General features: G+C 39.8%; 1 pseudogene; it reads right to left on the bottom strand.

Moving 5' to 3' along the window:
- Nucleotides 1-295: 295 nt before the first annotated feature.
- LOC120519681 lies at nt 296-7,537 on the bottom strand (annotated as a pseudogene).
- Between the last annotated feature and the right edge of the window lie 213 nt (nt 7,538-7,750).

The raw sequence follows: 7,750 nt of genomic DNA, 5'->3' as shown, positions 1-7,750 counted from the left end.
TTACTGGTATAACATATGTATTTACTTTTTTGTGTAATTTCTTTTAAAAGTAATATTCCCCAGCAGTGCTGGACAACATGCTTTTCATAGTCCACCAAAGGCTCTAATTATCTGTTGAGTTTGAGGGCCCTTCTTCCAAAGGCCTACATTGAAATTGCACAAGTAAAGAACTAACAGGATGTGGGGCCCTTCAGAGTATGGACGCTCAATGAATGATGGTGTTAACTGCACTACACTGCTGCCCAAAGGCCAGGCTATAATGTTTATGGCTCACTTGAGAAAGGAAAAGGCAGAATATGTATAAATATCTTTTTATTTGTTGTTAAACATTAAAAACAAGCATTTGATTTGTCTGTCATTATACCTCCATTGTTACTACAGTCAGTTCAGAAAGAAAAAGGTGATTATAGAATAAAAGGTATACTTCTTGTTCAACATTAGTCAACATGTAATTCTTGAATCAAAATGTCACTGTATTTTTTATCTCAAAGACTGATCTGTTACTTCACTTATTTTTGGAAATGATATCATCAATCCATGAGAGGTAGTTGGTGACTTTAGTGTACAAGCCATATTGGCCAGCTTTGGCATTCTAACCCCAGGAGACAATGCCACCGATAAACCATTTCTTGTCTTCCTCATCATAGAAAACAAAAGGCCCTCCACTATCTCCTGAACAAGAATCCTTCCTCCTTGTGGCAGCCCTGCACATACCATGTTCTCAGTGATGATGAGCGGTTCTTTGTCAGCGGACACCTTGCCTTTATAAGCTTCCTTGCATTTTTCAAAATCCACTACTGGTAATTCCACATAGTGGAGAGAATTAGAACCTCTACCTAATCCTGATTTGCGTGTCACTCCCCAGCCAGACACTAGTCCCATATCTTCAGCCTTGAGAAAAAATCTTTCCTGCTTTCCTGGCAAGCAGATAGGCATGGTGCTTTCTGACATTGGTACACTACTTTTCAGTCTGATCATAGCAATGTCATGGTCATAATTAACATTATCACCTTTGTATTTTTCATGAATGAATATTTTTCTGCACTTCTTATTACTGCATCAGTATCATCAAATCTGTTAATTAAACCCATTTTCACTTGAACATTGGACACATCTCCATAATCCTGTAGCACGTGTGCAGCTGTCAGGACCCAGTAATCGTGAAGAAGAGCTGCACCTCCTTTGAAATCAGGCCCCACCATCACTAGCACTTGCCATGGAAGTTCATTCTTTTCTGCCTTAGTGCCTCCTATAATCCGAGCAAGCTTCCCACTCATTGGCTGGCCACAAGCTAGGAAAAGAGTACAAAGACGTAAAGAATAAGGTCACAATTAATTTAACACAACAGGGTTGTCTATATACAACGTAGGTAATGAGAAGAGATTAGTCTGTGCTCAGCAATACAGAAATGTTACGTTGAGACTCATAAAGATGCCTTCTTTCAACAGGCATATTCTCATCAAAGAGACTTCATTAAGCAATTTTAATCAAAATCACAAATAAAAAGCAAACCCAAACTACTATAAATATGCTAATGAACGAGTGATTCCAACACAAACGCATGTAGCCAAAAGAAAAATGTATAGCAGATGGATTGCCTATTTGTGAGATCTGAGAAAGCACATCATCTTTGATGTATGAAGCAACCAATGTACCTCGTCTTTCATTGTGCAGTAGTCTGTGGTAAAGGCTGACCATTCTTCCAGCCATTCATTCTCTGCAGTTTTTTTCATTAGAGGGTAATGTGGAGATGGATTAAGGCACAATCCTGGAATCATTCCTGGATGGGTCACCAACCCATCATGCTCAATTAACATCTATATGTTACTAAAGGAAGGTTGTATATATGCAAGGATGCCAGAGGCCAGAAGCAAACCGTGCACAATACAACCACCGCCCGAACGCAAACGCAGCACACCACCGCATATACAACCTTCATTTAGTAATGTAGATCTCCAAGCCGGGATCTGCCACTGTCACCATCAGGGAACTAGGTGGCACTGAAAGTGCACATGCACAGCGCCTCAGCGCCCCAGAGTCAAACCCAGCGGCTTCCCAGTGTCAGTAGGTGGTACCCAAACAACACAACACAACCTGTAAAGTAAACTTGAGGTAAAGCGTGCATGCAAACAAGTTGCCATGGTGACATATTTAAACTTGAGGTAGTAGTGACTACTGACAGTGCCAGCAGTCAGCTACTCCACAGTGCCAGCAGTCAGTGTTCTCCACTCCACAGTGCCAGCAGCTACTCCCCTACACCGTGGCAGCAGTCAGTGTGTCTCAACAGTGCCAGCAGTACTCCACTACACAGTGCCAGCAGTCAGTGTGCTCTAATCCACTGTGCCAGCAGTCAGTGTGGCTTATTTGAATCACATTAGCGTAATTCACTGTTAAAAGTAAGTTCAATTATGATTCCTAACAGCAAATGACTTCTAGCTAACGACACAGCCCTAGAAAAACAAAAACGAGACCGCATGGATAAAAATAATGAACGAAGGCGCCTGCAACACGCTTCTGAAACACCAGAAGCAAAGGAGTCACGGCTGCAAAAAGAAAGAGCTCAACGATTGGAAATACAAAAATGAGCCCGCATGGTTAAAAACAATGAACGAATCCACGTACAATGCGCTTCTAAAACACCAGAAGCAAAAGAGGCACGGCTCCAAAAAGAAAGAGCTCAGGTATCGGATAGGCGGCAAAAGAGACAACAGAACGACAAGAGAAGCATTTGGAAGGCTTGCACAATTGTTCATCACAAAGAATATCAGAGGAAACTCTAAGGACAAACGATGGACAAAGTAGGGATTTACCTATCTGAGCCTGTATTTGGACATGGGCACGGTGTTCGTGTGATGTTAAAGTGAAGGTTTTAAGTACTCCATACCAGGCAGAGCTGATTCAAGGACAAGAAACCATCTTTACCAAAAATGTTGTTTATAAGGAAATATTTCATTAACTATTTCGAATTTACCATTTTATGAATTTTTTGTTTCCAGTTTACTTCTTTGCACTCCAATATTTTTTTTACTTATGAGTGCAGCAACTCAAAGACATTTTGGACTTAAATGATATAACAATTAAATTTCAATTTTAGTTTTAATAAATTGGTTAATTTTAGTACAAATATATTTATTTAATTAAATGAAAACTTTCCCAGGACGCTCCCACCCTCCATGATTTTTCATCCCTCCACAGATCGAAAGGAACAGAAAGTGATTGCCATTCTTGGATTTGTGATTCTTTACAGAATCGGGGGTTTACTGGTATCTCTATTATGTAAAAAAATCCTGGGATGAGACGTGACTTTTTAGCCTGGGACGAGACGTGACTTTTTCAGAGAGATAATTTCAAGTCCCGCAGACTTTATGCCAAGAGATTTAACCATGCCCGGGGCCAGAAATAAAAGACAAAGAGTAGATGACAAAGCAGAATGTCGTAAAGAGGTTCAAAAAAACATTGGTGCAAACAAACAGAAATTATTAATCGGTAATATAATAGAACAGCGAAAAGACATCGAATATATAGACATAGGTGATATGACATAATGTTTGGCTTTAAAGTTTAAGTCGGAGAATTGTAGATCATCTAATTTGTGTTGCCATCAGGTAGAAGTAGCGTTTCTTCCCAATGAAGAGGCATATTCACGAGACATAAAAGATTTGTTATTTGGTGAAAGTGAAATCCACAAAACTGAATCTACAATAATCTGTTTGCGTTCGCATCAATCAATGCTCAGAACGTAGATTTACACAATTCAGGACCAAACGCTATGAGAATCTGTGGTCCTGCAACAATTAAAGCTGCTACAAGTTTAATTTCAAAGAAAACACAATTCAGTCAGGTTTATAATTATGATCACGGAGAAGCGATGCAACAAAGAATCGAAAGACTTATAAGATCAGATGTATTAGAAAATTCTACAGCCAATAATGGATACAAATCCATACATCCAAAAGTATCGCACTTTACATGAAATTAATCTGAAAAACACGGACAAAGAAGTTTTCTTGGATTTCTATATGAGATAATTTCAAGTCACCCGAGACGAGACTTCGGGCCAAGAGATTTGAAGAGGTGTATTCGCGAGAATTAAAAGATTTGTTGTTTGGTGAAAGTAAAATCCACATACGTGAGCGACAGAGACGTGAAGCGTCTGGCGCATAGCACAGGCTGGGGGGTTGGCGAGCGAAGTGAGCAGGGGTTGAAGCCCCCTAGTATTTCAATAGTATAAAGTCAAGAATCTTTGTGATGTGTGAGCAAACCAACATGGCAATGTAAAGGAGGCTCTACAGTTAAGCACTAAAAGTCTAAAACTCTAAATATAAAAAAGGTGAGGTGTCATATTTAAGCATTGTGACAACTTGTTATGTCTAATAGAGCCTAAAGGAGCAAATCCTAATTATCAGTTAGAGAAGGATGAGATTTGCAATTCCGTCTATTATTGTCATTCCTCATTAGGATATGCATATGCCGTACTCACAAGGAATGCACACTGGAAGTACTTTGTGGCCATTGACATTTTTCCAGTAACCATCAGCATCACAGGTATACTTTCCTGTGGAAAAAGAAGAGAAAGAGTTTTGAATTTTGTTATTTTTCTTATTGGGCAGAAAGATGACATTCAGATTGCAAGTTTTTTGTAGGCTCAGTGTGCTTCCTGTATGATGCTTGAACAGTTCATTAAGATGGAGTTATTATTAGAGACGTAAAAGCAGTAAGAATCATGAAGCAAGAACTGTGGGACAGTGACAGAGGTTTAGGTTACCACATCAACTGTTAAGGGCCCCAAAACACGTCTGCCAAATTACTCTACATAATAGGCAATAGCAGAATCAAGCAGTTTGCACTGCCACCTAGGGCAAACTCTTAAGAAGTCACTTTATTTATTTATTTTGTGAAATAAAGAATATAATAGCAATTCACATTTATTGCAACCTGCTCAGGGTTTGGTTCCCATCTCCTCCAATTGGATTCCTCTCCACCAATCCTTTGATTTCCATTAAAGTCAGTACTTGAAGTGGAAACAAATAACAGATTTTATGCCCTGTGTTGTTGGCTTCTTGTTCCTTCTTGTGGTACATTATAAATAGCACATTATTTTTGCCAAAGAATTTTCCCACCATGGATTTTCGAATTTGCTGATACTTGTATATTGTATCGAAAAATTGGGGGCTTCGACTGAGATAAAATGCATGCAAAATTGCAAAAAGAAGTGGGCTGTTACCCTTGGAGGTCAGAGCGTGAGGTGATATCCAGCCATTAACTGTCAGTACTCTGCCATTAAAACAGGAAAATGTGGTTATCTGCACACTTCAAGGCTTCATTAAAGTGTTTACTATATTTTGGGGGACCCTTCTACATACGTCCATGTTAAAAGCTTTAGATAGATAACAATGATGAAAGTGTTATAGACAAAATTATTTTTATTTAGTTATGTTTAACTGAGTTAAAGGGATGTACAGGGTGGGCCATTTATATGGATACACCTTAATAAAATGGGAATGGTTGTTGAAATTAACTTCCTGTTTGTGGCACATTAGTATAGGTGAGGGGGGAAACTTTTCAAGATGGGTGGTGACCATGGTGGCCATTTGGAAGTCGGCCATTTTGGATCCAACATTTGTTTTTTCAATAGGAAGAGGGTCATGTGACACATCAAACTTATTGGGAATTTCACAAGAAAAACAATGGTGTGCTTGGTTTTAACGTAACTTTATTCTTTCATGAGTTATTTACAAGTTTCTCTTTGTTTACAGCCATTGACATGTCGCAGAGGTTAGAAATTGTGTTTATGTCTGGTGAACGCAGTAACTGGGTCATTGCAGCAGATTTCAATGCAAGACACCCTACGAGACCACCCATCTTCCATGCTACAGTTAGCAAACTGCTTGCTAAGTTTCGTGAAACTGGTTTAGTGTTGGATTTGCCAAAATGTGGACGCATGAAAACTGTCACTAATGAAGAAACATCAGTTGCTGTCCTAGCTTCATTCAGCAAGAGCCCACAGCGTAGCACTCGCCGCATGTCACTGGAGAGTGGCATTAGTCGAACATCCCTTTGGCGGATATTAGCTACTCACAAATGGCACCCTTACAAACTCCAGCTACTGCAGCATCTCAACGAGGATGACCCAGATTGGCACATTGAATTTGCAGAATGGGCAAAACAAAAATTGGTACAGGACCCTCAGTTTACGCAGAAGGTTTTGTTCAGTGATGAGGCAAACTTTTATGTGAATGGTGAAGTTAACAAACAAAACCACCGCTATTGGTCTGACACTAACCCACATTGGATAGATCCCTCCAAGACTGTTGGAACAAAAAACATTGATGGTATGGTATATGGGGTACAAAGATAGTGGGGCCATTCTTCATCAATGGAAACCTCAAGGCCACTGGATATGCGAAATTGCTACATGATGATGTGTTTCCCTCTTTATGCACTGAAGCTGGCACGTTACCTGAGTTTTTCCAGCAAGATGGTGCACCACCACATTATGGGTGTCAGGTCCGAGCATTCCTAGATGAACAGTTTTCTGGAAAGTGGATTATCGTGGGCCAGTTGAATGGCCCCAAGGTCTCCCGATCTGACCCCCTTAGACTTTTATCTTCGGGGTCATCTGAAGGCAATTGTCTATGCTGTGAAGATATGAGATGTGCAGCACCTGAAACTACGGTACTGGAAGCCTGTGCTAGCATTTCTCCCTGTGTTGCTATCAGTGTGTGAAGAGTGGGAGAAGAGGGTTGCATTGACAATCCAACACAATGGGCAGCACATTGAACACATTTTATAAGTGGTCAGAAACTTGTAAATAATTCATGAAAGAATAAAGTTAGGTTAAAACCAAGCACACCATTGTTTTTGTTGTGAAATTCCCAATATGTTTGATGTGTCACATGACCCTCTTCCTATTGAAAAAACAAAAGTTGGATCCAAAATGGCCGACTTCCAAATGGCCACCATGGTCACCATCCATCTTGAAAAGTTTCCCCCCTCACATATACTAATGTGCCACAAACAGGAAGTTAATATCACCAACCATTCCCATTTTATTAAGGTGTATCCATATAAATGGCCCACCCTGTAGAATCACAGTATGGCATACCACTGTGCTACCCTATTTGAAGATACTGAATATTTCTAAAAAAGGAACTACATTGTATGATGTCACAAATGCTTTAGCTCTCCCTCTATATATTAATTTGGTTTGCTGTACTATTATGTCATGCTATACTTTTACTAGACACTGTCAACAAGTGCTCACGTTTACTACTGAAGGTAAGTTTAGCTCGGAAAATGGAAATGTTCTTACATTCATGTTCTCTAAGAATTGGCACTGCACATCAGTTTTAACAGCTTTACCCTTAGTAATGTTAGTCGCAGTCTCTTACCATCTCCAGGGCCTTCCATCACGTAGAAAGGAGTGTTACAGCTGTACTGCACCACAGACTGGTAAACAGTAGTAGTGAACACTGACCTGCCGTTGGCAATGTCATCAGGCTGGGTACAGTCGACCACTGAAAGACAACAGGAACACAGGAATACAACAGGGCACCTTTCAAGACACAAGGGCATCTGCTAGGCTAGTGGATAAGATGGACAAACTCCCCCAGTTCAGATGCATTTTGAGACCTGGAGCCTTTTACAAATGTAGACATGTTAAAACAATTACTCCATACTGTAAGTATTAAAGTATATTTAGAACAATGTTTTAGACTACATAAAAGCAAATTTCTTTGCTTGGCTAACA

This window comes from Polypterus senegalus, unplaced genomic scaffold, assembly GCF_016835505.1.
Source record: "Polypterus senegalus isolate Bchr_013 unplaced genomic scaffold, ASM1683550v1 scaffold_2257, whole genome shotgun sequence".
In the NCBI taxonomy this organism is placed as follows: Eukaryota; Metazoa; Chordata; class Cladistia; order Polypteriformes; family Polypteridae; genus Polypterus; species Polypterus senegalus.
The sequence above is the reverse complement of the archived record's forward strand: the minus strand, read 5'-3'. Positions and strand labels throughout refer to the sequence as shown.